Below are 13,936 nucleotides of genomic sequence, written 5' to 3' on the forward strand. Positions count from 1 at the left end.
TAGGGATGATTGTTTTAATTTCACTGAGGACAGTTTACAAAGACAATAATATAACTACACAATGGAAAGAAAAATGAAGAACAAGTACGACTCCTGCTGGAAAGCCTGCCAAAGCAAGAGAGAGTTCCCGGATTTGGTCTCCATGTGATCCTGGTGCTTGTCGCCTTCAATAACCTGCTTTAATTCATAAATGATGGACTCTGTTGATGGATGAGACTTAGAAATGTTCATAAGATTAAAATATCAAAACATAAGAGGCATTGATTTTGGATTTTCTTATTGGTTCTTGCAATTCAAATACTGTAATTCTGCCAGGCTACCTCTGCAGTAAACTATGGGCTGATAGAATATGATTACTTAAATGTCCTTTTGCCAGTTTAAAAAAAAAATTCAGAGTCTATAAAATCAGGTTTTATAGACTGCACTTGACATTTTTCATAGAATGTTTTGAAACAAAAACCTTAGGTGTAAGGCCTTTGAAAACTATTTCTGTCCTTATTCACTAAATTCATTTGCTTGTTTTGAAAAGGATTATTCCGTTCCTTAAATCCATATTCATTTGGTACAATAAATTAAAATGTAAGTGCACATGTCCTTATTTTTGTAATTTCCTTTGAGTCTCTATGTGATTAGATTCTGGATGGCCAAAATTGTCCAAAAGTTTAAAAAAAAAAAAAAAAAAAAAAAAAAGACCAGAATGATTTAGGAAGATACAGTTCAGAAAACTCCAAAACAGGTGTCTTTTTCAAATGTTATACAGGAGTTATATAAATTTAAGAATTTGTCTACCAAGGTTAGTATTTCAAGTGCATTGATGGGTGTACAGGCAGCTTCAATCCTGAACCCAACCAGGAAAGATCAAAGAGGGAACCCCCTCCCATCCTCACCTGGATCCTAGTAGCCCTGCATTTCCTCTTTGAAAAGTAGTGAAGGTAAAATTAAATGTGAGCATTCCATTCCACAAGCCCTTAATTTTAAATGTCTTTGTATTTTGCAGACAAAGCCACACATCAAGCTCTTCATTTCTGGTTTGCAGTGAAATTTGTTCTTGTCATATAGAGAACACAATGCCATATTGCTTGAGTTAAGAATTAGTTCTACCCTCCATTTAGCACTCTAAAATAAAAACTGGAAAAAGAACATTCATGATCCTGTGGTGGAATGAGGACTGGATTTTTGTAAGTTACCTGTGTATTAGAAAAGGAAAGCCAGGGTGGAAAATTATGTCTGTCAGTATAAATGAGACGTCGCATATGGTGGGTACTTTTCAGTACTCTGTGTGATAAGCAACATCTTTGACTTTGGTTTCCGTAGTATTTATATTATATCTTTGCTTGGATTTTGTTTTTGAGTGAATAGGTTGGAATATTTTTTGGCTCCTCAGCAATAATTATAAGGAAAAAGAATGAAGAAATGACAGTAATTTCTGCTTAAGCTTTAGGAAACATTTTTTTAAAAAAATATTATTTAAAATATTTTTATGTTGCACAGAAAATAGTATTTGATCACTATGTACATACCAAAATGCATATGTAAAAATTAAATTTATCTTTATAAATCTGTTATAAAAATGGAATAGTTTGCCTTAATTTACCTTTCTACAACATGCTTAATTCTTGTTTAATTTTCATTTGGTAATGTCTCCAGAAATTTGACTTTGATTTTTTTTGTTTTTTGATCTCCAGGAAAAATTAAAAAATTGAGTCATTAATGATTATACATTTGGGCATTTGGGCATACATTTGGTACAATAAATTTGGGCATTAATGATTATAAATAAGTACATTAAAATTTTTCATCTATATACATTTTAAGATATCAGGCTTTATTAAAATTATGTGCATGTTTTATTTATTAAGAGAGAGAGAAGAGAGAAAATTTTTTAATTTTTTTTTTTCAGTTTTCAGTGGACACAACATCTTTATTTTTATGTGGTGCTGAGGATTGAACTCAGCGCCCGTGCATGCCAGGCAAGCGTGTTACCGCTTGAGCCACATTCCCAGCCCCTGTTTTATTTTCTAATGTAATAATAGGGCAACTTATTTCTTAATAATAGTTTCTATGCTTTCTTAAAGACAGAGATACTGTGTAGGTATTTTTCTTTAAAAAGGGCATGGTATTTTTCCCTCCCATAATAGTTCTGTTATTCACACTAGGTTTCTGATTAAAACAAAACAGAGACACTTCACCACCACCCACCACCAAAAACAAACAAACAAAAAACCCCCACCCCCACCCGTTTAGAATAAAGCCAAGAACCTGGAATTTAGAAAAACTGCCTTTGAGAGAGCAGCAGTGTTTATGCACCTGTGAAAGAAAGATCCCACAGCCTGTTAAAGTCCTATTGATTCTAATTTTAGGCACCAGTTTCAGTTTTGCCTCAGGTTTGTTTGGCTTTCCAGCTCTCTAAGTAGTTTTTTGAAGCAACAAATTTGGAAGTGAATGGGTAAATCCTGGTGAATCATGGCTAGAGGCATCTGGAAGCAGCAGGAAGTGACAGAGTAAACCCCATCACTACTTGGAGGCAATACCTCTTAGGGACCTAAGACCCATCATAGACCTTTAAGAGGAATGATTCTTTGTAAAAATGTTTATAAAGAATTTTTTTTTCACCAAACATAATGACCTTGTTGATTTGTAATTTGAGACATAAACAAAATTTGAATTCTCTTCTGATTCATTAAACTCTCAGTCTGAGTCTCATGCTCATCAAATATGTTGAAAAGTTAGGTTTGTTCATTGGGAGAAGAAATACAAAGCCTAAAAACACTTCCTGTTCGCGTGGATTCCATGTTTAATTGGGGTGGCAAGGATGTAAATAACGATAGCATGAGGGCTGCGAGTCAGGTTCTAGGTACGCATGAGTTGATGTGGGCCAGAAAGGACGCCTGTGCCCAGTGGACATGGAGGAGCATCTCTGAGAACTGACCTTGGACTGAAGGAGGAGTGGGCTTAGTCTGGCAGAGGAGGTAGGGAGCCATGCTCTAGGCAGAAGAAATAGCAGGGAACTGAAGAAATAGGACTTATTTGAGAAGACTAAGGAGTTGAGGAGTTTGGGAGGGAGTAGGGTAGGACAGGCCTAGCAAACTTGTTTTGTGTGGTACTGAACAGTAAAATATCTCAGACTGTGAGAGACGCGTGGTCTGTAAGATCTGCTTCCAAGATGGGGCTCTATGGAATTCTGCGAAAGTAGCCCTAGACCTTGTATAAATGCGTGGTCACAGCTAGGTTTCATGTCCTTCATTTACAAACTGGCCTACTTGGATTTGGCCCAAAGCCCTCAGTTTGTGGGACTCTGGTGTAGACAGAGGTTGTTTTTAGATTTAAGACTCTCTACTGCTTTGAATAATTTCCTGGTGGCTTTGGTTGAAATCTTCTACCCCCTCTGAATAGCAAGGCCTGATGTAGATAGAATTATGTGCTTCTATATACTTCTTTTGGTCAGGACAGTTCTCCCCATTTCACATATTGTAGTTTTACTCTGTGTATGTATGTGTGTTTCCTGTGGTGGGCAGATGACCTTCTGGTGACAACCAGAAAGCCTGCTAGACACATTCTAAAAGCTGCAACACTTGGTGTGTTTTAATATCTGGCCTCTGCTCCTCCTTATGCGGAATCTTAACATTCATGTGTTAGCTTAGAGTTATACATAGGAAGGCACTGCAGGCAATTGCTATCTATTGTGTATTTCCTTTTTGGTGTCTTAGGTTTGGGCCACACTCACAGTGTTAGGATAGAAGAAAATATCCTAGACTGTAAAAGTAGCCTTCACCAAGCCAGGGTATCTGAGCCGACTCACTTAGGATGGATAGGATTCTGCCAGGGAAAAGAAGAAAGGATAATTTGGGCATAAGAAAAATTTCATGAGCAGGAAATAAAACAAAACAAAAACAGGAAAGGCAATGTGACATTTCCTGAGCGTCCAGTGGTCATCAGTAAGTTGGAGAACTTAGATTTATCCTTTGTTTTAATGTGTCTTAATTGACACTCTGAGTAGTTTGGACTTTTCTTGTGAACTGTAGAAAATTCTTGCTCTTCTATAACCTACTATCCTCCTCATAGCCTAATTGATCTTTTAAAATACAAACCCAACATTGTCCCATTGTTATTCAAAGACTTCCCTTCTCAAAATCCAAAATCCTTGCCATCTCCTGAAAGACCCTGTGTGACCTGGCTCCTCACTCTTCTGTCTGAGCGCGTGTCCTCACTGTGTTCTGCTCTACTTCTGCTGGCCTCCTTGGAATTCTTCAACTCCTCCCAGAAGGCTGCCTCTCCTGGAACTTACAGTTCCTGCTATGGGTCTCTTCATAAGGACACCAGCCTGGCTTTACTCAGGGGTAGACCAGATCTCCCTTTATCAGACAGGCCTTCTGTAAACACGCATGTAAATAGCAGTTCTTCCCATGTCACTCTTGGGCCCCTTGCCCTGTCTTACTTTTTCTTGTCTTTTCCTCTTAGAAAGTCTCTCCTTGACAAAAAGTAGAGGTCAGACTGCAAAGTCATTGAGAATCATGACCCAGTGAGACTGTAACTAGGACTGAGACTGAGGAATTACGGACAGTGTCTAGCACAGAACCAATTCTGGATAATCCAAGCCAGAAACATTTAAAAAATAATTAATAGAAGTCTTGCACTTTATATCTTTTACTTCCTTTTCTCTTAGTTTAGTTTTGCCGACCAGAATAATTCCATGCCATGTCCAAATGAGAAAGTCTAGTTTTACTTCAGAAACACTGAATTTTTAAGGTTAAATTTTATGCCTCTGCGGCCCTTGTAGGAAAATGGAAAAAAAAAATGATTTTTCCCTTTTATTAGCCTCTGTATAATTTTATGTGGTTGTTCATATAGAATATAATTTTCTATTGTGAGTAAAAGTTGTAGACTAGGTAATTTAATTAAGTTTACTTAGAGTTCATGCTTTTCCAAAGCCAGGGATAAAATCACTGCAACTCTTATGACCCATTAAGAGTCTAAGATTCATGAGAGACATCCATTAGCACTGTTTCAGATTCTGAAGGTCAGGGGAAAATGCCAGTGGAGTTATTACTGTTTTATCACAAAGTTCTTTATGATGGTTAAAATAGTAAGAAAAGTAGCCAATAGTTTACATGTAGTAAGGATGTAGTATAAGGGTTTTTGGGGGAGGGAGAATACTCTAGACCCAGGGAAGGATACCAAACAGCTCTATAGAAGGTAATCTGTTTTGTGTTTCCTGACTTCTTCTGGGATGCAGAATAAGGTGTGAGAATGTCTCAGTGAAGTTCAGGAAAAAGTAGGCAAGCATATTCCTGGTAAGAGTTCAGCCAACTTTAAAAAGAAAAAGAAATCTCTTCATATCTGTCCACATGTCCAGCAGTGTACCAGCATAGTGAATTGTTGGGGCAGTATGCCACTTCATTTGAAGTCATACTTTTATTTTTTTCAATTTTGTTGTTTGAATTATATAGTTAAGCCTGAAATAAAACCACTCTGTTCATTTTATTGTTGTATGAGAGGGTGGCTTTGATGGCCTATCCAGCTCTGTCACCAAGGTGGGACTTAATATGCAGGGTGAGCTGCATTTTATTTATTTGGCATGTATTTTATTCAAAATATGGGGAAATACCTAAGCATTATGGAAAACTTTGATATTTATGGTATAAGTTGGTATTAAAATAACCTTCAGTGAAAGACAGAAAACAACTTTAAAAAAGTCCACAGTTAATGACAGTGATTTGGTCAGTTTGTTATAAATACTGCTCTTTCCAGCAGTGTGGAGGAGGAGGTACTCCAGAGTTGTCCTATTACAGGACAGAGAAAGGAACAAGTCAGGGAGATGTCTAGACCCTGCTACCCTTCCTGTTGTTATTTTCCCCATTAACAAATTTACACAGGAACACACTCTTCATCGTGAAACCATACCTGTAATTACCCAAGGTCAAGGTCGGTGTTAGGCCAGGTCTAGTTGAGATTGAGAATCAAATACAATTTTTATAATTGGACATATTACAAATTTGTATAGTTGTCTCAATGGTTAAGCTAACTGTTAAAACTGAACAACTACAGCAACAAAAAGTTAAGGCAAAGAACTTTATAAAAATAGCAAGAAAAATAGACCACTTTACACAGAAAACACCACTACACTGAAATCTAACTTCTCAATATCAACAATGGCAGCTGGAAGGCAGTGGGGTAATATTTTTAAAGTGCAGAGAAAAAATGTCCACATAAAGTTGTGTCATAACTCAATACAATTCTGAGTGGATAAAAACTAAGAGACTCAATACAATTTTGAGTGGATAAAAACTGAGAGACGTAAAGTAAAGGTAATTCATTCTAAAAGTAAAACTTGTTAATACTTGAGAAACAAATAGAATAATACCATAAGGGTAACCTGAAAAATAAAAATGATGACCAAACAAGTTGATAAATATTTCATAAATTCATACACGATTTTTCTTAAAATGCTACTACTAATAATATTTGATTTGTAAGATTTTTATGAAGTGCTAGAACTAAAATATTGGACTGCAGTACCGTAAGTTCAGAGGAGTTATTGAGAGTTAGTTTTCTAATGCTCTTATGTTGTTTGTATGTAATTATGCTTGTTTAAAAATATAAGGCTATTAAAAGAATAGGAGTCCTGTAATCAAAAGTCCCCAAATGGCCCCTGCTTTATTTGCCTGTAATTCCAGCAGCTCAGGAGACTGAGGCAGGAGGACTGTGAGTTCAAAGCCAATATCAGCAATTTAGCAAGGCTCTAAGCAACTTAGCAAGACTTATCTCTAAATAAAATATAAAACAGGCTGTGGATGTGGCTGAGGGTTTAAGCGCCCCTGAGTTCAATCCCTGGTACCCTCCCCCCAAAAAACAACAACAACAACAAAAAAACGACAACACACAAACAGAAAAGCAATTCCTTTTCTTTGTATTTTATTAAAAATGAGAACAAATGAACAGAGAACAAGTAGAAGATGAAAGTTAAGAGAATGCAAGTAAATCCCAAAAGCCATTGATTTTATAATAAATGTAAGTGAATGTAGTAGGTAGAATTCAGGCTGGCCCCTGAATTCTGATTGGCCTGAGCCCAGGGTGCATGCCCAATCCCTGGAACTGTCAGTTTGGTTGTTAGATTGCACGGTTGTCTTTAAGAGAAATTATTTCAGTGGGCTTGAGGTATATACACGAGTCTTTTACAAGCATAATTTTCCTAGTTTAGTATAAGGGCATGCAGGGAAAAACATCTTAGAAAGTTAAGTCTTAGATTGCCACATTGCAAGGACCTGAGAGCAACCTCTATAGACAGAGATCAGACCCAGCTAAAATGTGCTGGACTCCTAACCCTGATCTCACACAGTAACAAATTCGTGTTTTTTTTTAAGCCGACACAGGTGTAGTCATTTGTCATGCAGCAATAGATAATTAACACTGTGGACTAAAGACAAAAGACGTAATTACCATATTTCACTGCATAATTGTTGCAGATTTTATGCCTTTTTTTTTTTTTTTTTTTTTTTTTTTTTTTTGCAAAAAAAGTGGTGTGTGACCATTAGGTGAAGCTTTTGTTTTGTTTTTAATTGGACTGGTATTAATTAAAAAGCATTTATTACTAAACTGTCTTTGGTGCAAAATTAGGATGCAAATAATATTTGTGAATATATTTTCAAATTGAACAGTCCTGCTGGTGTAGCACACACCTGTAATCCCAGTGACTGTGGAGGCTGAGGCCGAAGGATCAGAAATTTGAGGACAGCCTTGGCATTTAAGGAAGACCCTCAGCAACTTAGGAAGACCTTGTCTCAAAAAAAAAAAAAAAATGCCTGAGGATGTAGTTCAGTAGTAGAGAGCCCTGAGTTTAACCTCTAGTGCCTAAAAGAACAGTCTAAATCAATGTAGCTCATTTCTTAGTGACATTTTAGTGAATGTATTTCCATTCTGGGGAAAAAAAAAAAAGTCAACATATTAGTTGTTATTGATTTGTGCATTATAGTTGAAGTAGAACATTTGAGAAAATTTACTACAGTTGTTGCAAAGTGTGCACTTGCAAAATTGAATCTTTTGTGTCTAAAAATTCTGTTCTTCCATCCTCAGTATCGTTATCTGACACAGTGTCCGTTGGGCCACTCATGTAAGATGTGCTTGTTAGTACTGCCGCACAAATTGTCTTTGGGGAATTGTTTGTGGGCTAAGAACTCCATAGACTGAGGGGGCTTAGTCTGGAGAAGACACACACACACCCACATGCCACTGGTGAGTGAACACATTGACCTTTTCAGCAGTGTGATGAACAGGATTATACCATGCAATGAAAGATTAAAAACCCAGTTTGGGGACTGGAAAAAAGTGGGATGAATATGTGGTAAAAATAGAGTAGTTTGGGTCTGAAAGAACAGTTATGTGTGGTTTACAGGAAAAATACCTAAACCCGAAAACAGAAGTCAAAAGTAAACGTTAACAGTGACAGTTTGGCCATGGAAATTTCTGACCATTCAGATTTCAGTCCAGAAAACATAATTAGGTAGAGAGAGAGAGTTTTACTACAGACTTTATCAGGGCAATAGTGCAATTCTAAACTTAAAAGCATCTAAAAAATAACACGGAAATATATAAAGTGAGGTTAATTGAACATAAAAATTTGAAAAACCTTCTACCACTTAGAGGTAGATTTCAGTTCACCTTGGTCAGCTGTTTTTATGCAAGCCGAGAAAGCTAGTAAAGATTAGGGATTATTCTAGTTATTATGTTGTAAACATAGGTGTATATACATCCCTGCATCAGACAATTTAGAAAGTAGGCATATGTTGTTATTTGGGTGTGAGGCGTTCCCCAAAGCTCTGTGAAGGCAGAAATGTTGGGAGGTGAAATGATTGTGAGAGCTGTAACCTTATCAGTCCATCCTAGTTTGAATTCATTGACTGGGCGGTAACCATAGGCAGGTAGGGCATGGCTAGAGGAGGTGGCTCATAGGGTGTACCCTGGAAGGATCTTCCTCTCCCCTGTTTTTTGGGCCACCAGTCTAGAGAGTTCTTAGCCCACTGTCCAGCCCATTGGCCATGGTAAGCTGCCTCACCTTGGGCCCAGAGGAATGAACCCAGATCTCTATGATCCGAGACCTCTAAAACCAAGGTCCCCCAAAAAGTTTCTTCCTGTAAGTTGTTCTTGTCAGATATTTTGGTCATAGCAACACAAGCCTGACTACAACATCATTCTTTCAAGGATGATACAATAATTGGGAAAATGGATCCCACAACATATGCAATAAAGCTATCTTCATCAAATTTCTAAATATTTCCTGTCACACCACCTTTTCCCACCACTGCATTTAATGACAATAACATTTTTAAAAGTTGAAATTCAACATCTTTGTAAGTTACTCATGAATCAAATAAAAAAGTATATAAAAGAGTTTTATAACTAGAACCCTATGATAAAAATACTACATATCAAAATTTGTAGGATGTCGTAAAATTGATATTTATAAACTTACAAGGGAAAGAATATGTACCAAAAGAAGAAAAACATGTTTAAGAACCTACTTATGTTAATTGTATTCTTTTGCATGTATCAAACATTATGAAATTCAATCTATTCAAATTCTTTTTTCCATTAAAAATCAAATGTTTGCTGGTCTTTCTAATTTGGCAATGATTAGGATGTCCTCATCGTTTAAGTATTCTCTTGCAGATAGTATTTGAAAAATTAAGATGACCAGTGTCAAAACAATACTCTAATTGTCTTGATTATATTTTCATTGCATATTTTATCATTGAAATGCTTAATTAAAAATATGGCATTTACGGGCTGGGGTTGTAGTTCAGTGGCAGAGTGCTTGTTTCACCCATGTGAGGCACTAGGTTCCATCCTCTGTACCACATAACAATAAATAAACAAAATAAAGATATTTTAAAAAATGGCATTTAGCAATGATTCTAGATTATATGCAATTTTATAAGAGCAGAGTTTTAATATTTTTAGTATTTTATTTTATTTAATGTTTTTCCAAAACACATTTTCAAAAAAGGTTTCAAACAAATCACTGAAAACTTTAGAAGTAATGATTTACTTGATGCTAATGAAAATTATAAAACTGTCAAGGTCATGGTCAGTCTTGCTGTGTTGGTTAGTTTCAGGGGCTTGAGCTGGTAGCATTTAACGATATAAAGGGATGGTAGGACATGCCTGTCTGACCCTCAAGTCTTTATGAGTACTCGATATTGGTTTGGTGTGATGACAGTGCGCTCTGCTAAAGAAAGTGAAAGATTTTTATTATACTGATTTTAAGTCACAAGATTCTGACATTACTCCAGTGACAAATTCCAAATAACTGAGTTTATCAGTATTGAATTTTATTGTAAAAGGGGCATCATGTGATTTATTTTATGAGTATATGGCTTTCTAGGAAGATTCACTAATTGATTTATGATCTATTCTAATGTATTACACTCGTAATTGCTTAAACTATTGAAAAGGCATGAACTATTTCACAGGGGAAGTCTCTTCATCCCCTGACCCCCTCCCCAACCCAACCCAGCTTTCTCTTTCTTTTTTGATAATATGAATGATCTATCTATATAGAACTGCCTACCTTCTCCATAAAAGGCAATACATCACATGACCATAAAATAGTTCCAAGGTCAGATCATCAGACAATCCATAATACCTCATCTGAAATCATCACCGTATGAACAAAGCTCAGTAATAAAATTCAGAACTGGTCCTTCTTAATAAGGAGCCTACAGCTTCAAGAGCTGCACTTGACCTCATCAGAATTCTCCCCTGTGAGCAGTCCTCACCCCTGTTAGAGCCTTTTTGTTCCCTGACTTGCTTTCTCTGAGCAAGTTCACTTGTATTCATTTGCATTTTTAATGAATTATTTGCTTCAGTGCTTTTTTTTGTTTTGAATGGTGCCATATGTTTACTATTCAAATTATAAATCCTGAATGCTTTCTTAAACACCAGAGTCAGGCTTGTGAATCTATCATCAATGTGAATTATTTTTAGATATTTTTGAAACATTATTAGTACTTTTTACTGGTAATTCACAACTCAGAATTCTTTTCCCTGAGAACAATGTATTAAATCTTTTCTTATCATATTGTTTTTATCTGAAGCACAAATAGAACACGGTCAGATTTATGTATTATTTTTTAGATAAAATATTTCACTAAAATATTTCAGGCAGAGCAAAAGTTGATACAGTCTAAAAACAAAATCCACACAAGCAAACATGGACATAGGAAAAGAATAAGAGGGTTTTAGCAAGTCAGCACCACAGTGTTTCAATGGCAAAATGTAATTTTTCTCAGAGCCTTCTCTATATGTTGATTTTTAAGCATATAAGATCTGTATGGCTTCTCAACATGAAAAACATAAGTTTACCCAAATTAATTCCTCTCTCTCTTCAGTGTCTGACAAGCAGGGTTTTGAGAATTTCCATCTATTTAATATCAGGATAATGATGAAATGATAGAAATCGAATAACTGTATTTAACAAAGCTTTGTCAGACAGCTTCTCGGTTGTCTGACAGATGATTCTTACAGCTCATTTCAAGTTCATGCTTATTCTTCTCTTTCTTCATTTTAAAAGAAGTTGAATCTACTAATGTGATTTCTTTGCCTATTGAAATTCTCATTTAACAGGGGAGCAGAGATGAGAACAATTGATCATTGATTAGGTTGTTTTAACAGGCCATTATCAAATGGTCAAGGTAATAAAACTAGTCATTTAGATCAGTTGCTGAATCTGTTAGAATGTTCTAGGGTAAAATGATGTGATTAGTTTTTTACCCTTGATTTTAAATGTGATTCAGCTTAAGCTTGTATGCAGTCTCTCTTTCTGTCTTTCACACACATACACTTAATATTCTTCTTTTTGGTGTAAAACCACAACATTATGCCAGATGAAATGGTCAGTGTAATGACCAAAGGAGATATCAGAGGGAGAAATGAGCAGACAGGAGAGAAGCACCAACCTCCACTCACAAATTTATTCCACAAATGTTCCAGGTATTTGGAAGATAGTAATGAACAAAATGAACACTTTAGAAAAGTTCATTCCATTGTTCTACCTCCAACAGTTCTGTTTCCAGATGTTAAAAGCTGTTCTCCAAACTTGTCAGATGATACTTCACATCCGTACTCCACTGTTCACCCCACTTATTGCTATGAAGATATCTTAGCAGAGGAGATATTAACACTATTTAAAAGCAGGTTGAAGGGATGAATTAGTTAAAAAGGATTCTGGCCAGGCGTGGTGGTGCACACCTGTAATCCCAGTAGCTCTGGAGGCCAAGGCAGCCTCAGCAACTTAGGTTCCAGCCAACTCAGCAAGACCCTGTCTCTAAATAAAATATATAAAAGGGCTGAAGATGTGGCTCAGTGGTTAAGCACCCTGGGTTCAATCCTGTTACCAAAAATAAATAATTTTGACCTTAAATACTTGGATTCCACACTGTGGCTTGTGTTCCATGATGACCAGTGGTTCCTAGATGCTCACAGATTTATTCTCCTAATCAGTGGGCCTTCTGACCCAAATTCCCTGTTCTACAAAGGAGAGTGGTTGAGATTTCTTGCCAGGTTCCCATCTCTGAGATCTCCCCTGTTTCAAGTTTTTGTGTGAATGGCCGGCCACCTTACACATTTGAAAAGTCTTGGTAACTCATAAACCATCTAACTATCTCCAAAAAATAGTGTTTGAAATACTAAATGAAACTAATAGATTTTTTTTTACTTCCATGTTTTCTTTTTTGATTTTGTTGTTGTAGTACTGGGGTATGCTCTATTTCTAACACACTCTCAGCCTTTTTTACCTTTTATTTTAAGGCAGGATCTTGCTAATCCTCCTGCCAAGTCATTGGGATTGCAGGTGTGTTCCAACTTGCCTCACCCTGTTTTTCTTCATACATATCATTTGAATTAAAATGAATCTTTAAAAATCTTTTGATTTGTTATATGACAACAGAACACATTACAATTCATATTACACATATAGAGCACAATTTTCCATATCTCTGGTTGTACATAAAATAGAGTCACATCTTTCGTGTCTTCATACTTAGGGTAATGATGACCATCACCTTCCACCAACTTTCCTACTCCTATGCCTCCTCCCTTCTCTTTTCCCCTTTGCCCTATCTAGAGTTCATTTACTCCCACCCTCACCTCCTCACAGCACATTATGGATCAGCATCCTTATATCAGGGAAAACATTGGGCATTTGGTTTTGGGGGATTGGCTAACTTCACTTAGCATTATATTCTCCAACTCCATCCATTTACCTGCAAATGCCATGATTTTATTCTCTTTTAATGCTGAGTAATGTTCCATTGTGTATATATATCACATTTTCTTTACCCATTCACCTACGTTGGTTCCACAGTTTAGCTTTTGTGAATAGTGCTGCTATAAACATTGATGTGGCTGTGTCCCTGTAGTATGCTGTTTTTAAGTCCTTTGGGTATAGACCAAGGAGTGGGATAGCTGGGTCACATGGTAGTACAATTCCAAGTTTTCCAAGGAATTTCCATACTGCTTTCTGTATTGGCTACACCAATTTGCTGTCCCACCAGCAATGTATGAGTGTGCCTTTTTGCCCACATCCTCACCAACACTTATTATTGTTTATATTCTTGATAGCTGCTAGTCTGACTAATGTGAAATGAAATCTTAGAGTAGTTTTGATTTGCATTTCTCTAATTGCTAGAGATGTTGGACATTTTTTATATATTTGTTGATTGATTGTATATCCTCTTCTGAGAAGTGTCTGTTCAGTTCCTTGCCCATTTATTGATTGGGTTATTTATTTTTTCGGTGTTAAGGTTTTTGAGTTCTTTATATATCCTAGAGATTAGTGCTCTATCTGAGACGCATATGGTAAGAATTTGTTCCCAGTTAGTTGGCTCTCTGTTCACCTTGCTGATTGTTTTTTTTGCTGAGAAGAAGCTTTTTAGTTTGATTT

At 36.3% G+C, this 13,936-nt stretch overlaps 1 protein-coding gene and 1 non-coding gene across 13 annotated transcripts in view; one reads left to right on the forward strand and one right to left on the reverse strand.

The window, feature by feature from the left end:
* Klf12 (KLF transcription factor 12) overlaps nucleotides 1-13,936 on the forward strand; it is a 434,856-nt gene that overhangs the window by 245,590 nt on the left and 175,330 nt on the right. The gene's annotated exons all lie outside the window — the stretch shown is intronic.
* Nucleotides 3,515-3,574, reverse strand: LOC120888755 (U7 small nuclear RNA). The gene has a single exon (XR_005732443.1). It is a non-coding gene; the product is annotated as a U7 small nuclear RNA (small nuclear RNA).

Source organism: Ictidomys tridecemlineatus, chromosome 6 (assembly GCF_052094955.1).
Source record: "Ictidomys tridecemlineatus isolate mIctTri1 chromosome 6, mIctTri1.hap1, whole genome shotgun sequence".
NCBI lineage: Eukaryota > Metazoa > Chordata > Mammalia > Rodentia > Sciuridae > Ictidomys > Ictidomys tridecemlineatus.